The sequence below is a fragment of the Papaver somniferum genome, chromosome 5 (assembly GCF_003573695.1).
Source record: "Papaver somniferum cultivar HN1 chromosome 5, ASM357369v1, whole genome shotgun sequence".
In the NCBI taxonomy this organism is placed as follows: domain Eukaryota; kingdom Viridiplantae; phylum Streptophyta; class Magnoliopsida; order Ranunculales; family Papaveraceae; genus Papaver; species Papaver somniferum.
In genome coordinates, this window is record NC_039362.1 from 145,782,713 (window position 1) to 145,797,713 (window position 15,001).

Here is a 15,001-nt window from a genome sequence, read left to right on the forward strand (position 1 = left end):
TAAAAAAAACTCCTACAATATTTCACAGCCGCACTCCCCACAAAGGTTTGGCAATTAAGAACTCTCCCCTATAAAATGTCATTCCTGATAGAACAATAAGAGCGACCTTACTTTTACGATAAAAGAAGGATTTCTTTGGACATTAACAAATCACATGAAACATGAATTTGTATCCAGAAAACTCGAACAATTTACTTATTGATCATTCAATCACTTGAAAATTACTTATTAGCTAATAGTTTGTGTGAAACAACTATTGACATCTTCTAAGGATGTTTCAATCATTGAAATGGGAGTTTAGAACAAATAATCACTGTCTGGATATACCACAGTATGCATACCAGTATGCAAATTATTGTAGTGTGATTCAGGTCCGCGAACCAAGTATGCATACCAATATGCGAACGGTTTTTACCGTCAAAATCCGGGAACCAATTTTGCATACCCGTTTGCAAACAGTTTCACCTGAGTTGCGGTCCGGTACGATAGTATGCATACCCGTTTGCAAACTATCGGACATGACAAATGTCCGGAACTTAGGTTTGCATACCCGTTTGCAAAATAAGTTGGTTTGAGTTCTAAAATTGGTTAAGTATGATTTCATACTCATGAACCGATAAATTTATATATTAAGGAATGCAGTCTTTGCAAACCGTGGCTTAATGTTCATGAATTGATTCTCTTGAATCAAATTGATTTTGTTTCATTTGTGTCTTGTATACTTCTATGAGAATATATAAAATTGAACAACTCTATGAGTAACACAATCAGAATATGGTTAATAAAAAAGTGTTCATATGGCTAACTTCGGTTAACTATTGTTGAGCCAACTCACTATACACGTTTAGGTATGGTTACCCATATCTAGATGAAAGTATATTTCATTTGTGTGTAACAAGCTAAGACCACCTAACGGTGGAGAGATATTGTTTTGGTTTTAAGCAAACTTAGCTTGAATCTTAGATCAGGTTTTCATCTAACAGTGAATATTGATTGCTTTGTTTCAAAGCTATCAAACCCTGATTTGAAGCCTATATAAGGGAGAACTCTAGCAACTGGGAAACCTAATCCCCACACCTCTTGTGTGATACTAGTTGCGTACTAGAGTTGATTCTCCTTTAACCTAGGTTTTTCCTAAAACTATTATAGTTAGCGACTTAAAGATTTCATCGGGATTCTGAAGCCAGACCAACTATTTTTTTCTATAGTTGTGTGTTTTGATCTTACTTGTTCTATCATATTGAGTACTATCTTCTCTAAGATTGGCTCGAGATTTTTCTCCGATAAGTAAGATATAAAAAGTAATCACAAAGATCTTCGTCTTATTCTTTGTGATTCCACAATAACTTGTCTCCTACCATATAGTTAAGTTATTTTGAGGTGATTGATATTTCTAGGTTGTTCTTTGGGAATATACGACCGGATTATCAATTGGTTCCTGTTCACCTTGATTTATCAAAAGACGGAACAAAACTTCATAGATAATTCTATGGGAGACATATTTATCTATCAGAATAAACTTTTCTGTGGGATACATATTTGTTTATCAAGTCTTCGACTTTGGGTCGTAGCAACTCTTAGTTGTGGGTGAGATCAGCTAAAGGAATCAAGTGTGTAGAGTCCTTCTGAGATTCAGAGGCGTAAGGAATGCGACTGTACCTTAATCGGTGTGAGACTTGGTTAGGGCTCAACCATATTCTAGTATGAAGTTAACTTGTAGTAGGCTAGTGTCTGTAGCGGCTTAATATAGTGTGGTGTTCAAATATGGACTAGGTCCCGGGGTTTTTCTGCATTTGCGGTTTCGTCGTTAACAAAACTTATGGTGTTTATGTTGTTTGTTTTATGCATTATATTTTTTTAAATAATAGAAGTATCGTAGGTTGTGTGTAGTTCAATCAATTGGTAAATCCAACCTTTGGTTGTCGATTGAAATTGATTGACACTTGAACATTGGTCTTTACTACCGTTCAAGTTGTTTCTCATAATAATCAGCTCACGGATTCTATTTGTTTGATTTGCTGATTACATTGAGAATCAGAGATATAACTCTTGGATGTTTTTCCTTGATTGAGTATGACTGTCTAGTTGATTCTCTTGGAATTATATTGGAGTTAGTCCATACAAATTTCCTAACGAAATATTGGGTGTGGTTGTTTGACCCCCGCTTTTTCAATTGGTATCAGAGAAGGCAAACACGTTTAAGACCTCATAAGTCTGTGTTTGTAGCAATCTGACTTTATGGACAGAAGTGTTATCTGTGACAAAAACATCAGTAGAAATAAAAGCTTTGTTTTTGTAAAATCTATTAAAGAGAAAGACTTGTCGATCTCTCTTATAGATGAACATTCTATTCTTACGAAACAGACGAGTATTGATATGTGTTATCCTGATTATCTTACTAACGAGTCTGACTCTAAAGTAGAAAGGGAAGCATCCCAAGAGAGTGCAGCAATTCTAAGTCGTATTAGAATTCAGGATGTTGAAATCAATAGGCTGAAACAAAAATTCAATATGATCATTAGTATGGTAAAGGATCGTGATTCTCAATTAAAGATTTTTCGTGAGGAAAAAGCCATAGTTTTTCATCCCGTACTTTACTCGAGTCTAAATTCAAGGAGGATGCGTGGAAATCGAACGCCTATTGAGTAAACTATCTATTCAAAGCAATGGATGTTCTGAGGTATCCACTATACCAATTGCTTCTGACTCAACTGTAATGTTAGAAAATGTGACTGAGTGTAATCATGTTTCTCTGATAAAACCAATTCCAGAAACTAAATTGCATACCCTTCCTATAGCTAAAGATGTGCTTGTTAATTCCACTAATCATGGAATCACCACATCTCACGGAAAGAAGAAATATTCTGACGATTTTTTTAATCCTACTCACTCTAGTCACTCCGGTGATCCGAAAGTATGCCTCTTTTGTGATTCAAAAGGATGTGTCCAACGGAAATGCAAATTGAGGTTGAACGACAACTATTGTGGTCGACTTCAAGACACCTTAGACTTAATACTCAAAGGTGTAACTGACATTCACGGATGTATAAACCAATTGGCTTTAGTACTCACCCTGTGAATCCCTCCAAGAAAGTCAGTTCAATCTGCTCGTCCAACATTCAAACTAATTATAGCATTAATACAATCGGTCAATGAGATTTCAGAAAGATCCTTCTCAACTTAAAGTTAAGGATGATGCTCAAGATGTGAGAAAGGCATCAGTAGGTGAAAACAATAATGGACATATGAAGGACAACCTAAATCTGATAATTGAAGGATACAAGGATATTATCAACATGCTGTCAAAATCCTTTCAACAAATGTCTTATGGTAAGGATTCAAACTTAGTCTCATACTTTGATGATAGTAAGTTTTATGATACTTTTTCACATCAAAGAGGGTTTCCTCCAAAAATTAGAAGGAAAAAGAGGATTAACCATGAACAATATTCATTTGATGAGCATAAAGCTCATACTTGTGTTAATTTATCACAAAGGTTGAATTCTTACTCATGAAAAGTCCTGTTGAGTAACATATGCTAATAATCAGGTATACTTATTGGTAAAATTCCTTCTAATTAGTTGAGCTATTTTCTTATCGTTCATAGGTAAACTATTGGCTACAGAGAGCCTTGCCTAAGTATTGTTTTTCCAAGAATCACTTTGAGTTTTTTTTTATTTGGAAAAGTTTTTATTTACAATTGAGTTTTGAGCTATGTTTGTGCTCTAAATTTTTCCTCCTCCGAGAATATAAAATTTATTGAGTCAAAAAATTGTGAAAGAAAATTTTCACATAGCAAAATTTTGTTCTGTTCTGTTTATCTTGTAAAGATATGCTTTAAAGTTTGTTTTTTTTGTTATTTTTTGGGGGACCATGTTGGTTTTCGTACAGGTATCCAGTTTGATTTGTCACGAACCTCAATTTTTATAAACCCTAAAGTTATTCCCCAAGAAACCATTTAAATACCAACCTATTGAGTCGCGTACGCATACTCTAGGTTATTTTTGTTTTTGTCAAGAATGTCTTCACCTTATTGCACTTGTGCTTTTGCAAGAAGTTTTCTTGATAAAGGTACTGGTTTCGAGTCCAAAGGAAAGAAGAAAAGAACCTTGGTAGAAGTTGATGATATCAAATATCAAAATCCTGATGATTATTCTGATGTCTCATGCTACTATGCTTATACTCATCAAGATGTAGAGAATGATGAGATGGTTTCGGCCGAAGTGGTTCATGATTTTCTTAAATACTTTGAGAAAGAGAAACTGCAGATCGTTGATACTATGAAGGGTCACGAAGTGTTACGAACTGAGTTGAAAAAGGTTAACTCTGACCTTGTTCTCATGAAGACACATGTTAAAGAACTTTTGCAAATAAAAAAAAAACTCAAAGTGATTCTTGGAAAAACAATACTTAGGCAAAGCTCTCTGTAGCCAATAGTTTACCTATGAACGATAAGAAAATAGCTCAACTAATTAGAAGGCATTTTACCAATAAGTATACCCGATTATTAGCATATATTACTCAACAGGACTTTTCATGAGTAAGAATTCAACCTTTGTGATAAATTAACACAAGTATGAGCTTTATGCTCATCAAATGAATATTGTTCATGGTTAATCCTCTTTTTCCTTCTAATTTTTGGAGGAAACCCTTTTTGATGTGAAAAAGTATCATAAAACTTATTATCATCAAAGTATGAGACTAAGTTTGAATCCTTAACATAAGACATTTGTTGAAAGGATTTTGACAGCATGTTGATAATATCCTTGTATCCTTCAATTATCAGATTTAGGTTTTCCTTCATATGTCCATTGTTGTTTTCACATACTGATACCTTTCTCACATCTTGAGCATCATCCTTCACTTTAAGTTGAGAGTGATCTTTCTGAAATCTCATTGATCGATTGTATTAATGCTATAATTAGTTTGAATGTTGGACGAGCAGATTGAACTGACTTTCTTGGAGGGATTCACAGGGTGAGTACTAAAACCAATTGGTTTAGACATCCGTGAATGTCAGTTACACCTTTGAGTATTAAGTCTAAGGTATCTTGAAGTCGACCATAATAGTTGTCTTTCAACCTCAATTTGAATTTCCGTTGGACACATCCTTTTGAATCACAAAAGAGGCATACTTTCTGACCACCGAAGTGACTAGAGTGAGTAGGATTAACAAAATAGTTAGAAGATTTCTTCTTTCCGTGAGATGTGGTGATTCCATGATTAGTGGAATTAACAAGCACATCTTTAGCAATAGGAAGGGTATGAAATTTAGTTTTTGGAATTGGTTTTATCAGAGAAACATGATTACACTCAGTCACATTTTCTAACATTACAGTTGAGTCAGAAGCAATTGGTATAGTGGATACCTCAGAACATCCATTGCTTTGAATAGATAGTTTACTCAATAGGCGTTCGATTTCCACGCATCCTCCTTGAGTTTAGACTCGAGTAAAGTACGGGATGAACAAACTACGGCGTTTTCCTCACGAAGAATCTTTAATTGAGAATCACGATCCTTTACCATACTAATGATCATATTGAATTTTTGTTTCATCCTATTGATTTCAACAGCCTGAATTCTAATACGACTTAGAATTACTGCACTCTCTTGGGATGCTTCCCTTTCTACTTTAGAGTCAGACTCGTTAGTAAGATAATCAGGATAACACATATCAATACTCGTCTGTTTCGTAAGAATAGAATGTTCATCTATAAGAGAGATCGACAAGTCTTTCTCTTTAATAGATTTTACAGAAACAAAGCTTTTATTTCTACTGATGCGTTTGTCAGAGATAACACTTCTGTCCATAGAGTCAGATTGCTACAAACACAGACTTATGAGGTCTTAAACGTGTTTGCTTTCTCTGATACCAATTGAAAAATCGGGGGTCAAACAACCACACCCAATATTTCGTTAGGCAATTTGTATGGACCAACTCCAATATAATTCCAAGAGAATCAACTAGACAGTCATACTCAATCAAGGAAAAACATCCAAGAGTTATATCTCTGATTCTCAATGTAATCAGCAAATCAAACAAATAGAATCTGTGAGCTGATTATTATGAGAAACAACTTGAACGGTAGTAAAGACCAATGTTCAAGTGTCAATCAATTTCAATCGACAACCAAAGGTTGGATTTACCAATTGATTGAACTACGCACAACCTATGATACTTCTATTATATAAACAAATATAATGCAGAAAACAAACAACATAAACACCATAAGTTTTGTTAACGACGAAACCGAAAATGCAGAAAAACCCCGGGACCTAGTCCAGATTTGAACACCACACTATATTAAGCCGCTACAGAAACTAGCCTACTACAAGTTAACTTCAGACTAGAATATGGCTGAGCCCTAACCAAGTCTCACACCGATTAAGGTACAGTCGCATTCCTTACGCCTCTGAATCTCAGCAGGACTCTACGCACTTGATTCCTTTAGCTGATCTCACCCACAACTAAGAGTTGCTACGACCCAAAGTCGAAGACTTGATAAACAAATATGTACCCCACAAAAAAGTTTATTCTCATAGATAAATCTGTCTCCCATAGAAATATATATGAAGTTTTGTTACGTCTTTTGATAAATCAAGGTGAACAGGAACCAATTGATAATTCGGTCGTATATTCCCGGAGAACAACCTAGAAATATCAATCACCTCAAAATAACTTAATTATATGGTAGTAGACAATTTATTGTGGAATCACAAAGAATAAGATGAAGAGCTTTGTGATTACTTTTTATATCTTACTTATCAGAGATAAATCTCGAGCCAATATTAGAGAAGATAGTACTCAATATGATAGAACAAGTAAGATCAAAACACGCAACTATAGAAAAAATAGTTGGTCTGGCTTCAGAATCCCGATGAAATCTTTAAGTCGCTAACTATAATAGTTTTAGGAAAAACCTAGGTTAAAGGAGAATCAACTCTAGTACGCAACTAGTATCACACGAGAGGTGTGGGGATTAGGTTTCCCAGTTGCTAGAGTTGTCCCTTATATAGGCTTCAAATCAGGGTTTGATAGCTTTGAAACAAAGCAATCAATATTCACTATTAGATGAAAACCTGATCTAAGATTCAAGCTAAGTTTGCTTAAAACCAAAACAATATCTCTCCACCGTTAGATGGTCTTAGCTTGTTACACACAAATGAAATATACTTTCATCTAGATATGGGTAACCATACCTAAACGTGTATAGTGAGTTGGCTCAACAATAGTTAACCGAAGTTAGCCATATGAGCACTTTTCTATTAACCATATTCTGATTGTGTTACTCATAGAGTTTTCAATTGTATATATTCTCATAGAAGTATACAAGACACAAATGAAACAAAATCAATTTGATTCAATAGAATCAATTCATGAACATTAAGCCACGGTTTGCAAAGACTGCATTCCTTAATATATAAATTTATCGGTTCATGAGTATGAAATCATACTTAACCAATTTTAGAACTCAAACCAACTTATTTTGCAAACGGGTATGCAAACCTAAGTTCCGGACATTTGTCATGTCCGATAGTTTGCAAACGGGTATGCATACTATCGTACCGGACCGCAACTCAGGTGAAAATGTTTGTAAACGGGTATGCAAAATTGGTTCCCGGATTTTGACGGTAAAAACCGTTCGCATATTGGTATGCATAGTTGGTCCGCGGACCTGAATCACACTACAATAATTTGCATACTGGTATGCATACTGTGGTATATCCAGACAATGATTATCTGTTCTAAACTCCCATTTCAATGATTGAAACATCCTTAGAAGACGTCAATAGTTGTTTAACACAAACTATTAGCTAATAAGTAATTTTCAAGTGATTGAATGATCAATACGAAACATTCCAAGTCTACATCAAATGACTATCTCACACAAATCATGTAATATGTTTCAAGATAATTTTTACATGATCATCTTTTGACTCATTGTTTAGTTTCCAACAAATAAATCGTTTCCAACTAAACTCATCAAGAATATTGATTAACGTAGTTAAAGCAAAAAGCTTCCCAAAACATATTTCGAGAAAGATATTAACGAGTTAAACTCCGCTCAAAATATCAAATGTGTATAATGTAAAGTCTATACAGTTGTACGACTTAGTCTCAATAGGAACAAAAATAGAATAAACTTCTGAGTTATAGATAAGGTTTAGTCTCCACATACCTTTTGTTGATGAAGTTCCTCCAAGCTATCCTCAGTAGATCTTCGTCTTCAATCGATGATGTCGTGAAGTCTAAAGCTCAACTACACATTTTATCCTAATCTGAGACATAGCTATAAGTAGACTAGGTTTTGATCACCTAAACTTGACAAACAATCTTGAGTAAGTAACGCTTGCGAGTTCGACCGAGCAGTGCTCTGAAAATTGACATATTTTTGGAAAACATGGGGTACCAAAATACACCACCAATTTTTTTTAGGCAACCTGTATGAACTAAGCCCAATTAGAATTATGATAGTTACAACTTAATGAATCTCAATCAGGAATTATAAGAAGAGATTATATCTCGTTCTCTCAGAATCAAAATGTGAACAGAGACAAGTCTATGAACCTGATTATTCCTTGGGAGTACTTAGATGGTTCCAAATTTTAATATTCAAGATCAATCAAGTCGTATCCAACAAACCAAGATGGATATATCTACTTTGATTGATTTACGTTCAACCTGTGATATTTCAATTATAAAGATAAACAATATAATGCGAAAAAAATAACACATACACCATAAATTTTATTAACGAGGAATCTACAGATACAGAAAAACCCCGAGACCTTGTCCATATTTGAACACCAAACTGTATTAAGCCGCTACTGACTCTAGCTTATTATCAAAACTTCTAAATGGAATGTAGTTGAGACTGAATTAAACTGTCACATCAAATTAGTTACAGTCGCGCTCCTTACGCCTCTTGAATCCCAGCAGGATTCCGCGTAATTGGTTCCCTTAGCTGACGTCCTTTACATCCTAAGAGTTTCTTCAACTCAATTGGAGATCTTAAACCAATTTTCCTCCCATGGATAAGACTATATGTGATTTTCGTTCTGATCAAAGATCAAGGTGAGGTAGGAAATCAATTGTAATAAACAAAGTCTACCGAACCTCGAAATCCAGTCTTTTGACTCCCGAAGAGCAGTCTAGATTATTATTTACATTACAAGTATAAACTTGTGGAATCACAAAGTCTGAGACGAAAAAACTTTGTGAATTTTTTCTATCTTGCATGTTGGAGCAAAGCTCAACAACCAAAGCAAGATCAGGATACACGAACTATCAAGATAAAGATAATTGGACCTGGCTTCACGAATCCCTAAATAAAGTCTTTTTAGTCGCTAAACCCTAGAAGGGTTTGAAGGAGAGGACGACTCTAGTTTACAACTAGGACACACAAGAATAGTGACAGGTATTCGAAGATCCCAGTTGTTAAAGGTTATCCTTATATAGACTTTCAAGGTCAAGGTTGCTTTGGATTTAAGCTAAGGTAGCTTTGGAGTCAAGTAATCAATAATCGTCGTTAGATGAAAAACTTGACTCGAGATTAACATAACAGAATATACACTCTGGTTACCATAACCGCACCATGTACAATGACTTGTTCATGAAAGGTTAGCCGAAACTAGCCAATCGAACTATAAACTTAACCATTTTCATATATTACTTTAAGATTTTAATTTTGAGTCACACATGTGGCCAAACATGTTTAGATAGTGTTTTAGAGAGTTGTTCAAATGCCGAGTATCTCATAGAAATAATTATGATGCATCTGAAAATATTTTCTACAGGGTTAGTACGTGTACATGGTACATGTACTGTATAAATGTTCATGAATATTTTTGTCATAGTACGTGTGCCGGGTATGTGTACCCTTAAGACAAAAACGGGTTCAGGAATCCACATATTTTTTCCGGTTTTCATATTGGGTATGCGTACCTTTATGGTTTAGAAACCAACAAATCTTTTCTGGTTTGCATATTAGGTATGTGTACCTTCCCGATTCACGAGTCAACAGACGTTTTACGGTATATATATCAGGTATTGGTAGACACATTTTTGTGTCTGAATTGTCCTCAATGTCTCTATTGATAGTACTTGTTTTCGTCCTTATTATGGTGTTTTATGTGTTTGTAGGTATTTTTTTGGAAATAAATAATTTTGGAAAAATCGGCTCGAAAAATTATGCAGAGCATCCCGGAGGACATTTGTTATTCGGACTCTCTGTTTTGGATAAGGGGCACCTCAACTTATAAGGGGCACCTGAGTTGGACACCTGCTAGTTACACTCCACAGACGGTTAGGGGGCAGTCATCTTGAATTTTGGCGGGAAATACTTAAACAGTTTTGGAATAATTTCAATTGAGAAAATGAAGGGGTTATGGGTCGATTCAATGGCTGAAATTTGGTAGAGAGATGTGATATAGGTTAAGAAACACAGTATGAGTGACAGGATCGATTAACTTTGGATGGAATTCTCGGTGTGATTCACAAGCTCAAAACAGAGTACGTGGACTGTAACACGAGCAAAAATATGTTTCTGTTGTGCATGGAGAAGTTCTGCTAGCGTTAGACGAATTCTGAGGCGTGTATAAGCTGAATTGGAGCGTGCTACAATGAAGTTTACGTGTGAAATTCCAAAAATGGTAAGAAAATATTCTCTTCACTGCCCGAGTAATGAAGGATTATTTGGAGTTATGGCGATGGATTCCAGCGTGTTTTTGAGTATAAATATGCTCCTTGGGTCTACTAGAAAGGTTGGCAAGTGAGAGGGGATAGAATAGAGCAACACAAAGTTCAAGGGAATCGATAGAAAAACTTCCAGAGAAGAAAGTTTCTGCTGCTGCTGGAAATACTACTGCACTTTAGGGATATCGTTCTTTGTAACGGTGTTTGCAACAGTTATAAACGTTGCAAACACCCGATTTTATCATTTTTCTCCATTTCATCCTTGTAAACATCTTTTGAGCAATGAATATCAATTTTGAGAAAGTTTACACAATGATGAGCTAAACCCATCCTCTGGGGCAACGGAGGAAACTATTCGGCCAAATGAAAAAGGGGTAATTTCTATTTTAATTATTTATGTAATTTATTATATTTAATTATTTGCCTTGAACAAAGAGTTTTTCTAAGGATTTTTATTAAATAGTTGTCATTTTAATTGATGGTATATGCTTGACTTAGAGTTTTTGATATTCCATGCTTTTAACTTACCTTTATTCTTTTATAAAATCCATTTTTGCAATAATTAAAACTACTTAAAAGGAAAAATTTGCATAATAATATTAAAAATATCATTTTAAATTAGTAGAAAAAGTGGAATCCTTAGCCCCAGTTTCTCCAAAAATATTCCAATCACTTTGGTATTTTGCTTCACTTATAAAATTTATTTAAATCTAAAAAAAAATTATATCCTTCACAAGTTCGAAAAGAACCCCAGTTCTTACCACTATTCACAACAACTTTTGAAAATACATCAGGTATGCGTACCAAGAAGTTGTTGTCGAATTATAGTTCCGCCAGTACGTATACTGGGGTAGATGTACTGCGTCTCCAGACTTATAATAGTTCCCCCAGTATATGAAATGGTATGCATATTTTTCTTTATCCAGATTTATAGTAGTTCTATATCTCTCTAATAACTATTTTCAAATGATTAAATCTAGAATCATAATTTAGGTCATAAACAATAAATTGTTATTAAACAAATTTATCAAGTATGAACAAATATTTTTAAGCTTAGTTAGTCATATTTCGAGAACGATATTCAAGATAAAAGTTGACTCGAAATTTATATTAAACATGTAACGTCTAATTTAGTCATGCGACAATGTCTCATAGATAGAAAGGTGAAAACTTGATAAATAGGTGGTTCAGTCTTCACTTACCTTTTGTTGAAGAAGTTCTCCAGTGCTTTGGTAGAGCTTCACCTTCAAATGGTAGAACGCAGTGATATCCGATACTCAACTACACACTTCTATCCTAATCTGAGACTTGACTAAATGTAGACTAGAAATTAAGATATAGTTTTGATCAACTAAATTTGAAAACACGCTGGAGATAACAACCCTTGTGAGTTCGGCCGAGCAATGCTCTAACAACTTGTTTCCATTCCTATCATTTCTTTCAAGTCGTTTTAGATTAAAACATAACACGCAAGGTTATATATGATAATCTAATATCAGACTTTGTCATATTATTATGATCAAAGTGTCAAGGAAGTATATAACATTTGTTGAATGCTTTGATATGGTATATTGAATTACGAAGTATAACGTTTATCTTTTAAATTTCATAAATGCGACATCGACATAATCTATGTAACTTGTTACTTGATTATGTATTGGATATAGGTTTAATTACATCCCAGGAAACTATGTTTTATTACATTGGTTTAAATGAAGTAAATATACGAACTTGTTTCGTAATCGAAAGGAAATCAATAGGTGTTTTGGTCCAGTTTTCTTTGAAGATGTATTGGATGACCAATTCGTACCTTAATAGGGAATTAAGGTAGAACTGATCTTAACTTATGTTGAGAGTCAAGGTAGAACCTATCCCTACCTATCTCGGTATACATGGTAGAACCGATCCTAGATTATGTTAGGAGTCTTGGTAGAACCGATCTCTACTTATATTGGGAGTCAAGGTAGAACTGATCCTAGTCATGGTAGAACCGATCCCTACCTATATTGAGAGTCATGGTAGAATCGATCCTAGCCTATGTTAGGAGTCATGGTAGAACTGGTCTTGATGTGATTTCAAGTCGTTGTAGTAGTAATAGGTTCGTTGAGACTTGTGAAAGCAAAATATTTTAGATTTAATGAAATTTAAAGACAAACAAAACTTAATTCAAGATTATTAGGAATAACCAAGACACTGATTCCACTATCACACATGAATAAATTATGGCAAATGATCCAAAACTCTAATTATCTTTTAAGTCCCTTATTTCTTAATTCACAAATAATCAGTCAAATTCTCAAATATCAATTGTATTCCTTAAGCATAGATTATCAATTGACTAAACAAAGTATAACCTATCAGATTGAATCACAACTAATTAAGAAAACTATGCAAACAATTTAAAACTCTGCAAAAGCATTGATTGAATGAATTATAAATTATAAATTAGAGAAAATAAAATAGTTACCAATTATTCATGCGTAAATAGCTTCCCCATTGCCTTGGTTGTGGGAGATTTAGCTCATTATCATGTTGGAAACACGCTCAAAAGTTGATTTCATTGCTCAAATGGTGTTTACAAATGATGAAAAGGGAGAAATAATTCAAAACCGGGTTTGTAATGCTTATAATTGTTGTAAACCAAAGAACGATAGAACAGTACTGTCGCTGATTCTGTAGCTCTCGACCCACGCCTGTGTGTCGTTTCCACTGTTGAAAAACGACTGTCTTGGATGGTCTGTTCTTCGTGTTCTTCAGATGAGCAGCAACAGAAGCAGTTTTCTCTGGTGATCGTATTTCGCCTCTATGATGTTCCAAATCCTTCCCAAACTCTCCGTAACCTCCTCTGCAACACCATCACCCTTTATATAGCCAGCATCACCAATAAATCTCGCTCAATCACTCCAAATATTCCTCCATTACTCGACAGTAAAAGAATATATCCTCGAGATATTTTCTTTCCTTTCTAGTCTTCTGACGTTGTCAACCAGTGACTAAATGCTTCAAACATGCAATCCTGTTTAGATGAAACAGGCCCAAAGCAACCAAACCCAGTGATTGATTCTCGCTCAAACTCCTCATAATTCGAAACAGAGCCTTTCGTTTGAAGATAAACCCGAGATTCTGTTTTTCTTCAACTCCAGCATTATATCCAATTCTGGTCGAAACCTTTGATCATACAACGCCTTTTAAGATTAATCAAGATGTCCCACGAAGTTTCAGCCATTGAGTCCTTTTAAAACACCCCCAACATACGAACCCTAATTCTGCCACCTGAAGAGCACCATTTCCCGCCAAAACCAGAAATTGAAATGTAGGAGATGACCTGCCCCTTATCCACGACATGGGTACGAATATCAGGTGGCGCCCTATGGGTGCAAATAACAGGTAGTGTGCCCCTTATTAATTGGGTGCTGAGGAGGAATTTGGGCTACGCATAACCCTGGGTGCCCCTTAGCCAAATATGGGGTCCGTATAGCAAATGTCCTCCGGGGGGTTCAAATAGCACTTTTTGAGCAACTTTTTCCACACAAGTGTATTTCTCCAAAAACACACACACAAACATAAAAACACCATAATAAGTACAAAATCAAGCACTAGCAATAGAGACACTGAGGACAATTCAGACACAAAAATGTGTCTATCAAAATACTCCCAAACTTATTATTTGCTAGTCCTCGAGCAAATCTAATATAAAATGACTACACTTAGCACGTGCAGCAAGCCATTAAACCGCTAGGTGGCCCTAGCGGCGGAGTGTTGTCTCCGGAGGGTTTACCAAAGGTGTACCCACAAAACCTTTACTTCAGACCCTAGCTATCTACGCAGAACCTTGGAAGGAACTAAAGAATCTCCTTGGTTGGCATACAATCATTGACTATAGGAGGAAGTACCCTGATGCGAAATTCCAATTGTTGTACACGAGTTTGCACTCAGCATACTAAAATTCATATATAAGTAACAGAGCTCTACTCAGATAGTTTCTAGACATCATAACCGGAGTCAACCAATCATATGGAAAGATTAAGAAGATGGATAAAGAGAAAAATAGATGGTTTAAAGTGAACGGTGTTTCCCATATCTGTCTGAAGGCCTCTGCCAAGATGAACTATCCAAATGGACTGAGATACCGGTCTGACTAATATCAATACAACTGGCATATACAAGGGGACCAGTGGTCGATAAACCTAACTCTAGGTCAACACAACTGACATATACAAGGGCACCAGTGGTCGACTTTATTGAATTTATTTCGGTTGGTCTGATGGCCTGGTCTCAATTCTCAAAAAAAAAAATTGGTATCT